The sequence below is a fragment of the Barbus barbus genome (assembly GCF_936440315.1).
Source record: "Barbus barbus genome assembly, chromosome: 41".
NCBI lineage: Eukaryota > Metazoa > Chordata > Actinopteri > Cypriniformes > Cyprinidae > Barbus > Barbus barbus.
The window spans coordinates 25,482,794-25,496,687 of record NC_136719.1 but is presented as its reverse complement, the minus strand read 5'-3'; positions in this window follow the sequence as shown (position 1 = coordinate 25,496,687).

The following is a 13,894-nucleotide window of genomic DNA, read 5'->3' as shown; positions in this document are numbered from 1 at the left end:
TTAAACTGGAACACAAGGAAATATTTTAAAATCCAAATGACACGTGTCAGCTTTAAAGTAAGGCAGAACTCTTGAGTCCGTGCAGAAGTTCAGAAGTCAAAGGTCAGAGGTGAGAAGATGAGTGTACCTGGAGCTGCTGATGGCTCTTCTGCTGACAGCAGCGCCGCACATGTTGACAGGAGGAGGACGAGGAATCTCCTGTGGAAATCAACAACAAACACTTAATCATAAAACACCAGCATACTGCACACTGCGTAGTGTACGGCTGCACGATTTGGTCTGATTGTGGCAGATTGATTAATGACTGAATTGCAACTTTTCTGATAAAAACTGCAATTTAAAATGTGATTTTAAAAAGATTTTTGGCTTGCTCTTTTTGTTTGTAGGGTTGCAGTTTACAATTTGGCCAAAACTTAGTGATTATATAAAAATATGGCTATAATAATAATAATAATAAATAGAAATAATAAAAATAATTATATTATTAAAATTAAATTATTTATATTGATATAAATACAAATATGTAAAAATATAATATAATTATATAAATATATTATTGTGTTGATACAAAATGAGTATATAATAATAATAATAATAATTTTATTTTACATTACAACTGTAAAATTACAATACTAGTGGGCTTTTTTAATTTCTTCATCTTCAAATGTTAAAACAAACTTTTATTTTGACAGAATACTGCAGGGTTGAAACTTTTTTCTCTTTCAGGATTTAGATTTGATTTGATTTTGATCGTGCAGCATTAGTGTAGTATATACTGCAAATCACATGCTGTTTCTTAATCATATGAATATATATATATGCAGCATACAGTATTAAACATTTCAAACGGATCGAACTATGTTGCATTTAATTTAGCAGGTTAATTCGTTTTTGCATATTTAACCCAGTTTTTGCTATTGTAGGTATAACATGTCTTAAAAAATATTTTCCACTGGAATCAGAAAAATAAACGTTCTGATCCCATTTTCCAGTTATTTTCTTGGTTTAATCAATTTCTCATTTAAAAAAAAAGACTACTCATGTCATTTTTTGCATCTCTAGTAAATGCATCTTGATTTAACAAGATATTTGCACTGATTTGTCAAATCACTTTTTGCAGCAAGACTGCTCGCTTTGCACATATAGCGCTGAATTGGCTATAGTTTTGACTGAATTCCTGCCAAAATAAAGGCCTTCACACAAACCACTGTCAGATGTTTACATGCTTTTGCAATCTGACCCACATCTCTGCGACCTTCACACCAAACCGAAAGCGAGCGCTCATGTACAGTAAAGCCATGCATGATGCTTTCATTGTTTTCCAGCGTGAATGGAAAGCATCAGACGTGTTTAAAAAATTCCTGGTGTACGTGAATCCCTCAGGCCTGAATTCCTGCTGGAAGCCTGTTCTCCAGTGGCTCACTACAGGAACCCAGCATGTGCTCCTCAGATGTACAGAATCAACAGAACACAGTCCAGAATCAAACAATAAACCACTCGAGGCCATGTGATAAGAGATGTTCCTAAAAAACGCCCTTAATCACAGTAAAACCATGGTAAAACCTCATCCTAACCAGGAGTGATGCAACCCGTTTCCAGCAACTAATACACTGGCAGAAATCAAAGCCAATCAGAATACATGAGAATTTGATCCAATACGATTCCACTGTGGGCGGGGCTACAAACCAGAAACCTCAGAGTAACATAGAACTACTTGTGCAACAGTGATTTTATTTTATTTTTTTCTACTTTTCTTTTTCTTAATATTTGTATTCTATACAATTGCACTGTCCTTGGAGAGGACCTGACCTACATTTCACTGCTGGTTATACTCTGTATAATTGTGCATGTGACAAATAGAAAATCTTGAATCTTGAATCAGAATCTGAACTAGTAAATGCATCTTGATTTAACAAGATATTTGCACTGATTTGTAAAATCACTTTTTGCAGCAAGACTGCTCGTTTTGCACATATAACGCTGAATTGGTTTTTGAAGGCTTGTGTGTATGAGTTGTATTACAAGGGCTTCAAACATGCTGTAATCAGAATCTGAACTCTGTATTATATTTGTCTGATAATTGATGAGAATAGAATAGATACTGGAATCATAAGCAGCATGAATATATTACAGAAAGAGAGTTCAAACCTTTTACCAAGATGACCAACTACACTATGTGACATGTACTACATGAATGCTAATACACACTGTAAACTAGCTAGAAATTAATGTATTAGGCAACATTGTAAACATTATTCTGCATTATTATCACATGACCTCATGATGCTTGTTTAAGTAAGCTATTCAAAAATAATAATAAAAAGAAATTTAGACTGCATTGCATATACAGTTGCCACTGTTTACTAAAACTAAAAGCATATCCGTTAATTGCAATTAGAATGAAAAAAAAATTGATCTTTTTTTTTTTTTATCTAAAAATAGAAACATTGCATTGGAAACTAAATAAAATACATTCAAGTTGAAGTACTAGTATAACTAAAACTAGAAAATAAATATTTTATTGTAAAAAAATAGCATGAATATACAGTATATGCAGAAAAATATGACATGTTTAAAACTGTGGTATGATATATATATATATATATTGCATTTAGCAATTTTCTTTTGCAATTGTAAGTATAATGTCTTCAAAATATTTGCTTATGGGTCAGAAAAACAAACTTTCACTTTGAATTAATTCTGACTGAATTAATTATTAATGTTCTGATCTCACTGACAAATATTTTCATGTTTTAATCATAAAATCATTGATAAGTTTCTCATTAAACAAGAACGTTTTATCTTGTGTCATTTTTGCATCTGTATTTTGATTTAAAAATGTTTCGATATTGGTATTGATTTTCTTTTTTTCTACTGAGGAAAACACTTTTTGCAGTGATACTGCATAAATATGAAAAACCTTGTTTTTGATGTTTCCTTGGCAACTGAAATAAAATAAAATTAAAGTCAAATAAATATTTAATTAAAAACAAAAACTAATAAACATGCAAAAGCACAAAACTAAATGTTCAAAACTTCAATTAAAATATAAACTGAAAACAAAAGAGAGGTCAAAATATTAATATATACTATAATACACTAATAATACTAAAATATTATTCTTTATAGCATAGTATGATATAAAAATAAAAAACAGCCATAGACACCACATAACTCATGCACTATGACAGACTCATGTACTTCAGCTGTTGAATGTGTGCCTGAAAGCTCAGTTTAGGAGGGCGAGTGTGTTTTGGGGGGTCCTGACAGTATAATTCACATGAGAAATGAAACCCAAACAACATTTTATGACTGTGATGGAGCGGACTAATGGAGGTCCGTCTGGTGCCGTTATAAACTGTAATTATCCTGTCGACGAGAGAAGCTGAACACAGAAACGCTGCGGATCACAAACACAGCAGAGGAAACGGTGAGCAACCGCTGCCCCGAGAAGGATTTTACAGTATTTGTATGGCTAAAATGGAAAGAACAAGATTTGATAAGCAGCATTTTGTTGCAAAACAGACCAGAAACTCTGGATGCTCACCTGGAATCTGACAGTTTGACGGCTCAACCCTAGGTGGCGCTAAAGAGCCAGATCAGTTAGCTATAACATGTCTGTCTATACACAAACCAAAGGTTTAGTCTGTCAAATGAACTAACAACATGCTCCACAATGAAATATTCTGCTTGAATAGTCTCACTTGGTTTAATAAATGCAATTTTGTAGGCACTTAATGTGACTTAAACATGCATAGGCTATATCTAACAAACATAAACATTTTATGTCTAAGATTAAGTTCAAGGTTTTGAATGTGTGAGAGGAGATCTTGAATAAATTAAAACATATATTGTTGATCTTCCTAGTAATCATATCTTTGTAAAGCAATGCTAAGTCATTAAGCACAACATTACTACAATTGAGATACTATTATATTTTTAAATATTTGTATATTTTAATTTTTCATTTCATTTTATTAGTTTTAGTAATTATATAGCGTTTTGTCTTTTTACTAGTTTTTTATGCATCTATATATTTTTGATTTCAGTTTTAGTTATTTTAGTACATCATGTTAAACTAAATGAAGAAGTGAAATGTTAATTTTGATAATTGTTTTATTATTATTATTGTTATTATTAGTTTAATAACCCTGCGGAAGAACAGATCTGAACTTGAACTACTTAAACTAGTCTAAGCTAGTCACCTAATTTTTTTCTTCAAGTCAGCTCCATAAAAAGAAGATTTGAATCCAAAAACTAAGACTGATTAACCCTTGACTAGCTGCTAGTTGGTTAGACTAGTTAAGACACAGACTTAACATGCAACAGGCTGCAGGTTTGAGGAACTGAAGATATACGTCAACGAAGAAACCTCATCCTCATACAGGACTGACAGTCGGTTATATAATGTTCCCAGAGAAGAATGTGGAGTCAGAGAAACCATCATTCATCCTGACACAGTGTTAAGATACTTCCCTCATAACCCTTACACCAACGGCCCCAGGGAAGTCTATCTAGTCATCATATTTGACTAACACTAACCCCAAGAGATTTCATCCTCCACCCGATATGCTGACACCAACAAAACCTTCAAGATACACCTCTAAACACAACTACAACCACAATCAGAGGCACTTCTGATAAATACAATCGCTTTAATGTATTTTAACTTCTCGGCTACTCTAGAAAACCCAATTTCCCATCATAAATTGCTTGTTATGTGTCTCATTCGTAAGCTACGTTGGATAAGAGCATCTGCTAGACATTCTCAGAGGTCCATGAAGCACCTTCGAGGAAAACACACGATTTCAATCAACGTTACCTGCTGTTTTGTATTGGTCAGCCTGATCGGTTGGTCAAACTTGTTTGTTTTCCCACAGTTCTCTCTGAGAGGATGCCACCTGTATCCGCTCGAGGGGACGGTGTGACATTCCACGGCCCAAGAAAAGAAAAACACAAACAAAACACGGTGGAATAAAGAAACGGAGGAGGCCGAATCTAAACAAGCGTTTGTCTGTGTGGTTAAAACAGCAACTGTATGTTCCTGTGATGATTCACAGGACGTCATATTCCTCAACATCTGAGAAAATGCTTTTCATGAACATGATGAAACTATCTCCATGCTCCTCGAAGAACTCTAAAATCTCTGGATTTATCAATCCACATATGTTCAAGCATCATTAAACAGGCTGTGGCCTCATTAGTACAGCGATGCCAGACCCTAAAATACTCTCATGTCTGGCTACTGTAACAAACAAAACTAGTTTTGTGGAGCAACGTTGGCTGGTTTAAATGGCCACTAGCAGTGTTGGGGGTAACGGATTACAAGTAACATGAGCTATATAATCAGATTACTTTTTCAAGTAACTAGTAAAGTAATGCATTACTTTTTAATTTTCAAGATAATCAGGGTTACTTTTTCAAATATGTAATGCCAGTTACTTTTCTCAATCATTGACTGACCGCTTTCATGTTGCCATGTTGAGAGAAATTGGGAGTAATTGCATAGACGTTGTGTGCGCTGTGTGAACATGATGGTTATATCTGCGTTTCATGTTTTTTATTGCTGAAGAATGTTGAACTTTCTTCTTAATGGGAAGTCGTGGCCTAATGGTTAGAGAGTCTGACTCGTAATCCAAAGGTTGCAGGTTCGAGTCTCGGGCCGGCAGGGATTGTAGGTGGGGGGAGTGAATGTCCAGCGCTCTCTCCACCCTCAATACCACGACTGAGGTGCCCTTGAGCAAGACACCGAACCCCAACTGCTCCCCGGGCGCCGCAGCATAAATGGCTGCCCACTGCTCCGGGTGTGTGTGTTTACGGTGTGTGTGTGTGTTCACTGCTGTGTGTGTGCACGTTGGATGGGTTAAATGCAGAGCACGAATGCCGAGTATGGGTCACCATACTTGGCAGTATGTCACTTCACTTAATCCTATTCGTCATGCAATCCAGAATGGCAGCACAGCTGAAAGGGTTGTTTGAGCTCTGCCCTCAACTGTACAGATGTGAATTTACATTTCCTTTAGCCTGAGGTTTATAAATTTCACTTTTGGTGTGAAAGGGCTTTTCACATTTGCCAAAAATATTACTTTTTTTTATTAAAAGAAACAAGGAAGTCCAGCCCAGATTTTAAAAAGTAACGCAAAAGTAATGTAACCGATTACTTTCCATAAAAAGTAACTAAGTAACATAATTAGTTACTTCTTTTAGGGAGTAACGCAATATTGTAATGCATTAGTTTTTAAAAGTAACATTCCTCATAAATATTGCAACTGAACATGTGACTCCCAAAAAGAGCAGATTCAATATATAAAACTAGATACAGAAAGTTGCATCCGATTTTGTGGGTCATGAAAACTTTTGCAAGTCAAGAAACATTCTGGTTCTTCAGAGTTTTGACCAATGAATTTCCAGATTTGGCAGATTACATTGGGTTCAAGATTATGAAAGCCATTGTAAATTGTCAAATTTAAAGTTAAGGTACCCACACTTTTTGGCTGCTAGTGCTACAAATATTTTAACTGACCATGTGACCAAAAATACAAACAATTTATTCAATATATAAAATTAGATTCAGAAAGTTGCATCCACTTATGTAGGTCAAGAAAATTTTGCCAGTCAAGAAACATTCTGGCTCTTCAGTAGCATCTGCAAGATTTCCTGACCCTTATTGACCTGCAAGTATTTAATTTTGGCTTTTTGACCTTAAATGTGCATAGAATTGGGAGATATTTGACATTACAGCATTCTAAAGCAACAACCGTGACGTTTCACTTGCACTTGACCCCTTGATTGTTCGGCTATCTTCAATTCTAGCAAAACAAACGGCTTTACAGCTTCACAAAGCAGCCAGGAAAAACATCTCAACCAATCAACTTTTAGGGGTGTGGCTAATGCAGATCTCTCTAATTCACAGCGCTTGCATAATTTATGCTCATATCAGTCCGTGCCAGAGCTAAAGCCGTGTTCTCAGCATACTGAGCAGATGCTTGCGTAGCCGAGATTGTTCGCTCACTGATCGGCTGCCAGTATCTGATCCTGTTGGCGTTGGTTTCTCACACCTGCAGCCAGAGTGTGACTTCATTACTAAAACGCTGTTCTGTTGGCAACCCAGGGTTAGATTTAGATCTGGACCTTCTAAAAAGACCTGTGTATTGGATGCTAAGGTTATTCTCTAGCAAGACTGACTCTTTAAACGACTTAACTTCTCTGGTGAATGGCACGGTTATGCAGATTCACCAGCACCAATCCAGCCTGGAAATTCATACTGGTTTAGGTCCAGTCTTTTTGACAAGATGAGGAACAATACGCACACAAAACAACTTCAGAGACACTGTAAAACTGTCTTCACAAACATGGACCAAGAACAAGTAGAGCTAAAGTAGCCTATCTGTGAACATCTCTGAAAAGTAAAGTGCACTTATCCTGGAAAGTAAAGAAAAAATCTCTAGCTATGTAATGGAAAACTTGAGCAAAACCACAAATAAAGACATTTCAATTTATTTATTGCAAAATAAATCCCATCAGCATGATACAAGACGCTTCTGATCACCCTGCTGGGTTTATTTGGCAATAATGACAGCATAACTCTTAGAAATAACTCGTTCTCTTCTACTGTACGTATATGATGATATGGTCAATGCTAGCATATATAATGCTTCTGAATACATTGAATCTCTCCTCTGTTTTGATCTGATTCCAGTGTTGGATGCAAAACAACACTGAATGAATTCATTAAACGTGCATCAACGCTCATCTAACAAATGGAAACATGCATGCATATGTAACTGTGCTAATGTCAATCAAATCAAATTGATCAATCAAACTGATTACATTTGGTTCAAGCTCATGACAGTCATTTTTAATTTTGCCACACTTTTTGACAAATGAATTGGTTCTATTGAGACACTCAATGCTCAACTAACAAATGCAATCACGCATGAACATAGAAATGTCAAGAATATAATTTATTATGACTAATCAGACCAATTACATTGGGTGCAAGTTTATGAAAGTGTGTAATAATCAGGTCAAGGTTCCTATGCATTTTGACCAGTGAATTGCTTCCAGGTTGGAGGATGTGCAATGACACTCAATGCTCATCTAAAAAATGCAATCATGCATAATAAGTGACTGTTGCAATGTCAAGAATATTATTTGACCAAATCCAACAATGGGTTCAAGCTTATGAAGTCATTTTTAGGTGTCAAATCAGGTTTCCACACTTTTTAACCAATGAATTGCCAAGAGTTTTCCATGATTAAACATGAACAGACACAAACGATTAAAATAATAGTATACAAAATGTCTCAAATAAGACCCTCAACATCTCTCATCAATTCAATGTTTTAGAAAATTATATTACTTTTCATAATTCTTCTCAATTTGGCCCAGTTTTCTTTGATATTTCCATATTTTCCATGACCAAATCAAGCCTGTCATGGAGAAATATCTATTGAAAGGCAAAGTTCAACCAAAAATGATCATTCTGCCATCCTTCCAAAACTTTCTTTCTTCTGCAGAACATAAAACACGACATTTTGAAGAACAATAGGGTCCAAAACACAGACATTCTTCAAAGTATCTTCTTTTTCCACAGATGAAAGAAAGTCATACGGGTTTGGAACGAGAAGAGGGCAAGTCAATGATGACAGACCAATCATTTTTGTATGAAAATGCTGCACTTTTTCAGTCAGAGGCCCCTAAACAACATTTTACAAGAAGTAACGTTATCTAATATCAGTGTTTTGAGATAAACCGAGGAAGCAAGATCGCAGTCAGGTGCATGTGTGGATTTGTTGGGATTTCATTGAGTCCGGAACGGCTGTCCAGATGTTAGAGGTCAATGCTCATCTCCATGAGGAATGTTGCTGCTGTTGTGTGTTGGTTTGGGGACGGGAACTAACAGCGCACAGTAAAACCACTCATATTTCACAACCACTCAAATCACAGCCAAATCAACACTTTATCAAACCAGTTACAGTTCATAAATGCAAACAAATTAAGCAAGAAAATCACAAAGCCTCTTCATCTGGTACACATTTGGTTCTAAATCAGGAGGAATTTAACCCCGGATAAACAAATGGAAAATACAGTAGCAGAGGGACTGAAAATCCTAATTGATTTGTGATCATTATGAAGGCTATAATGTCAATCTGGTGTTGGAGTTACAGACTGAAATTGCGGTGAAAACTATATTTAATGAGTATGCACGAAATTCCAGCATTTATTTAGGAATGCATGTCTACTGTGCACGAGTAAACTACACTTCTGTAGTTTATATGATTAATGCACGCCAATAAATGCATCGCGATCTGATCAGATCTGCTCGTTTTTATCATCAATAACGCGCAAAGGACTAACGGTCAAGTATCGTGTTCTCTCGTGATTTTTCCCTTTAGAATGTTAGGAAGAACCTGAATGAAGCTTTGCACAGCGGGTTTGCAGAAGCCTCCGAGACAGAAAGTTACTCACGTTGTTGATGTGGGAGAAACTTGTCCACTCCTTGTCCGTTGGGCTCCTAAATGCATTTGTATGCATTTGTCCAAGCAGCAGTTTTCAAAGCGAAAACAGAATTCCACAGCAGAAGACACCACCGGCTCATGAGACCAGATCCAGCCTGATCAGCAGCGTCCACATCTCCGCGAGCAAGCGCGCATGGAGAACTTGACGGATCAGACCTCGAACATCAAGCGCGCTGCTGGAAACACGGGGCGATGACGGGATACGGAGGGTTTATTGAGAGAGCAGGTCAGAAGATCCGTATTAAACCGGACTGAGAGCTAGAGAGAGGGAGGGGGAGAGAGAGAGAGAGAGAGAGAGAGAGAGAAAGTCGCTCCGGGCTCTGAGCTCCGCATGTGTCTGGACTTGCTCGGTTCGGCGCATCTCCAGCGCTGCTGCGCGCTCGGTGTTGGGTTTCACTCATTACTGCCGTGACATCATCCATCCGATCCGTCCCGTCCGTTCATCTACATCCAGAACACTCTGCAACAGACTTTGCTTTTTGGTCAAATTCAGAATAGCAATGAAGAAGAAATGTAATAAAATTATATATATATATATATATATATATATATATATATATATATATATAATTGATTATACTATAGCCTACAAAGTGTTTAATCATCGTCAGACGGAGGGATAATACTGGGTGGAAATACGGATGTATTGTAAGAATTAGTTATGTTTTATTTTAATATCAGTATTTCAAACGCATAAAGGTTTACATGTAGCTTACAGTTTAAAGAAAGGAAGGAAAGGGAAGGGAAGTGGTGTGTGGCCAAGTATGGTGACCCATACTCGGAATTTGTGCTCTGCATTTAACCCATCCAAGTGTACACACAGTAGTGAACATACACCCGGAGCAGTGGGCAGCCAGTGTGCCTGTAGGTACAAGATATTTAGTATTTATGTACCAGGGAAGGTCACATACTGTAAAATAAAGTGCTACCAAGGGTCTCACCTCAGTCATGGTATTGAGGGTGGAAAGAGTGTTGGTTATTCACTCCCCCACCTACAATCCCTGCCGGACCTGAGACTCGAACCCACAACCTTCAGGTTAGGCCACGACTAATGGATAGAAAAAATATGCGCGTTTAAGCATATTGGGTATTATAATCGGCCTATAGACTTGACTTGTCTATATAGAATTAGAACAAGAATTATATTTCTTACACTGTATAAAAGACTAATTATATTTTATTTGCTATTTAGGAAATCGTTTTCATTACAGCTTTTTAAATACAGACAGATACTTGAAAATATAATTGGTGATTTTTTTTATAAAGTTATTATCATATAAAACCTATTTTTTATTTAATAATCACTTTAATTAGACAAATGTTACCATGAATAATAACAATAATAATAATAATTTGATTTAATATTTCATTGTGGCCAATAAAAAATAACAACATTAATAATAATAATATTAATAGTAGTAAAATCATATTGTATATAGTTTTTCAGTACAGCATTGTAAATATGTGGACACTTGCAAATAAAATACAATTTTTATGGTTAAAGTGATTATAAAATAAAATAGTTATTTTTATTTGATTATCACTTTAATTAGTCAATTATTATTATTATTATTATTATTATAAATTGCACAACATTTATTCTTTAATCGCCACAATGAAAATAGCCTAATATGTCAATCATAACCATATAACAGCATTTTTTCACCATTCAATTCCAAAGCCCTGCTCTATGTTGTTTTCTCATTGAATAACCCGTTTGAGGGGCGTTCACACTGACAATGATTTGGAGTAAAATAGTATCTAGACATTAATCCAACACCAATAGAACCCGCGGTCTTGACCATCAGATGCTAAACTGTCATTCTCAGTCCTCAAGAGCTCATTCATTCTGACATTTGACCTTCTGTTTGACCTCACTGTAACCTCAAACTTTACCAGATTTAGCCTGAACACAAAAATAGCTCCATCCTCCTAGAAACCCAATAGGAACAGCTACACCTTCACACACAAGCACTGATTCACAGCATGATTAAAACTGGAATAAGGGGCTGTTCACACCAGATGTGTTCATGCATTAAAAATAGCTCCAAATAATACCCTAAGTACCCTATTTTAAGATGCATTTCTAAATGTTAACTTGACAATGCATGTATTCACAGACTAGCTATTAAAAAGGTGTATAAGAATGCATTATCAAATCATTACTGTTTAACCTGAATCAAGCAGTGACCATGTTTTTTGTGCCGACTATCACAATCACTCTTGTAAAAACAGGATAATGGTTCTCAAACGAATGTTTTAATTTCACAGCAAAATGACCCATTAACCCAGAGCAAACACGGGCCACTGAACAGCAGATCAGCAAACCTCATCATATGTTGTGTTTGAGTTAAAGCGCCACTGCAGGTTTCCTAGTTCAAATCCCAGTTGGTGATCGTTTGATGTTCTAAAATGGCAGCAAAGCAAAAACAAAACATGTCTGAGTGTCTAAAACAGATTCAGTGCCTCGTTCAAACCCTAAACCTTCCCGTATGGATCTCTGCTGGTGGGAGACGGGAAATCAGACTTCCTCCCATGAGGAACGTAATGGATGGAGCGCGTGCTGGAGCGTGGACTGATGACAAACCCAGAATCCCCTGCACACACAACAACATGATTCAAACCGGAGGCAGGATTCACAAAAAAATGTTCCTAAGAAAGAAGTTTAAGGAAAACTTGCAGAAAATGTGCTCACCCTCAGGCCATCCAAGATGTAGATGAATTTGTTTCTTCATCAGATTTGGAGAAACGTAGCAATACCTCACTTATTCAGCAATGGAAGTGAATGGGTGCCGTCAGAATACTAGTCCAAACATCTGCTAAAAACATCACAATGTAATCCACACCACTCCAGTCCTTCAGTTAACATCTTGAGAAGTGAAAAGGTGAGTGTTTGTAGAAACAAATCCATAATTAAGATGCTTTTAATGTTAAACCATTGTTTCCAGCTACTAGTACCGCTTACTAGTCAAAACAGTTCTAAACAAATATGTGGCTGGATTTTGATGTGAGAGACAACAGGAGGAAGTGTTATTATGGATTATGGACTTGTAGTTTGTTAAAAACTTCTGAATGAAGACTCATATTTTAGCTGGAAGCAGTGGTTTAAATAAAGCCACAATGATGGATTTGTTCCTTGCAAACATGCAGCTTTTGTCTTCTCCAGATGTTAACTGATGGACTGGAGTGGTGTGGATCACTTGTGGATTATTGTGGTGTTTATATCAGCTGTTTGGACTCTCATTCTGACGGCACCCATTCACTGCAGAGCATCCACTGGTGAACAAGTGATGGAATGCTACATTTCTCCAAATCTGATAAAGAAACAAACTCATCTAGATCTTGGATGGCCTTAGGGTGTGAACATTGACAGCAAATTTTCAGTTTTGGGTGAACTATTATTTTTTTCAGGAAATTACTAGTTTCAAAACAAATCTTAAGAAAGTATTAGATCTGCTGAATAAAACGGTTTAAAACTGCCAAAGGTGGTTAGTTAGTCTATAGCCGTGGTAATCTGGTTGTAATGGTCTGATTTATGGTTTTAGAGGGGCTAAAAACCAGCTTTATGGGTTGTGAGACCAGATTTTAAAAAACCCCACCTTAGCTTGATTTATGTTGTTTTTTTTCTTTTCAGCAGGAAAAAAAAAACAAAAACACAATATATTACATCTACAGCTTCTATTAATTTGACTATAACAATATAAATGATAATAATGCTAATGTACACTAACTGTTGCTTTGCAACCAACTCCAATGAAGCTGTCTTTTAATATTTTATTAACTGGTTTATGTAAACAATCATCCTCTATAAACTGACATGCAGAGCACTGGCATAAACACCACATGTGGAGCTCCATTAAAGCCAAACACTGGTGGTCCTCATCAAACCTCATGGGAGCCGATAATATCGCGGTTAATGCGGTTAAATCGTCCTGTGTGCTAGTGTGTGTGTGTTTAAAGAACTGTGAGCAGTTTTCACTCACAGGAAAGCACAGCTACAGTTGGTAGCATTGCAAACAAACATTCATACGCACAAACAAGAGCTCAGTTCTTCTTTAAGGGGGTAAATCATTCAAAAATGAACATTCTAGTATGACTTTCTCTATTCCGCAGATCACAAAAGATTATGTTTTTTTAAATGTTCCACAAAATATCTTCTTTTGTGTTTCCGCAGAAGACAAAAAAAGATTTTTGGATGATTTATCCCTTTAAATTAAGGACGCGTTTGTGGCATGGTGTCGATTACAAGCAAAAATTATGCTAAATGGTACAACAGCAATGCAAGTGCAATGGGCTAGTAGCCCAGAGGGTTTCAAAGTCAGGTTTTTTTTTTTTTTACTGAGTAGTGTACATAAATATATTATGGTCTACAG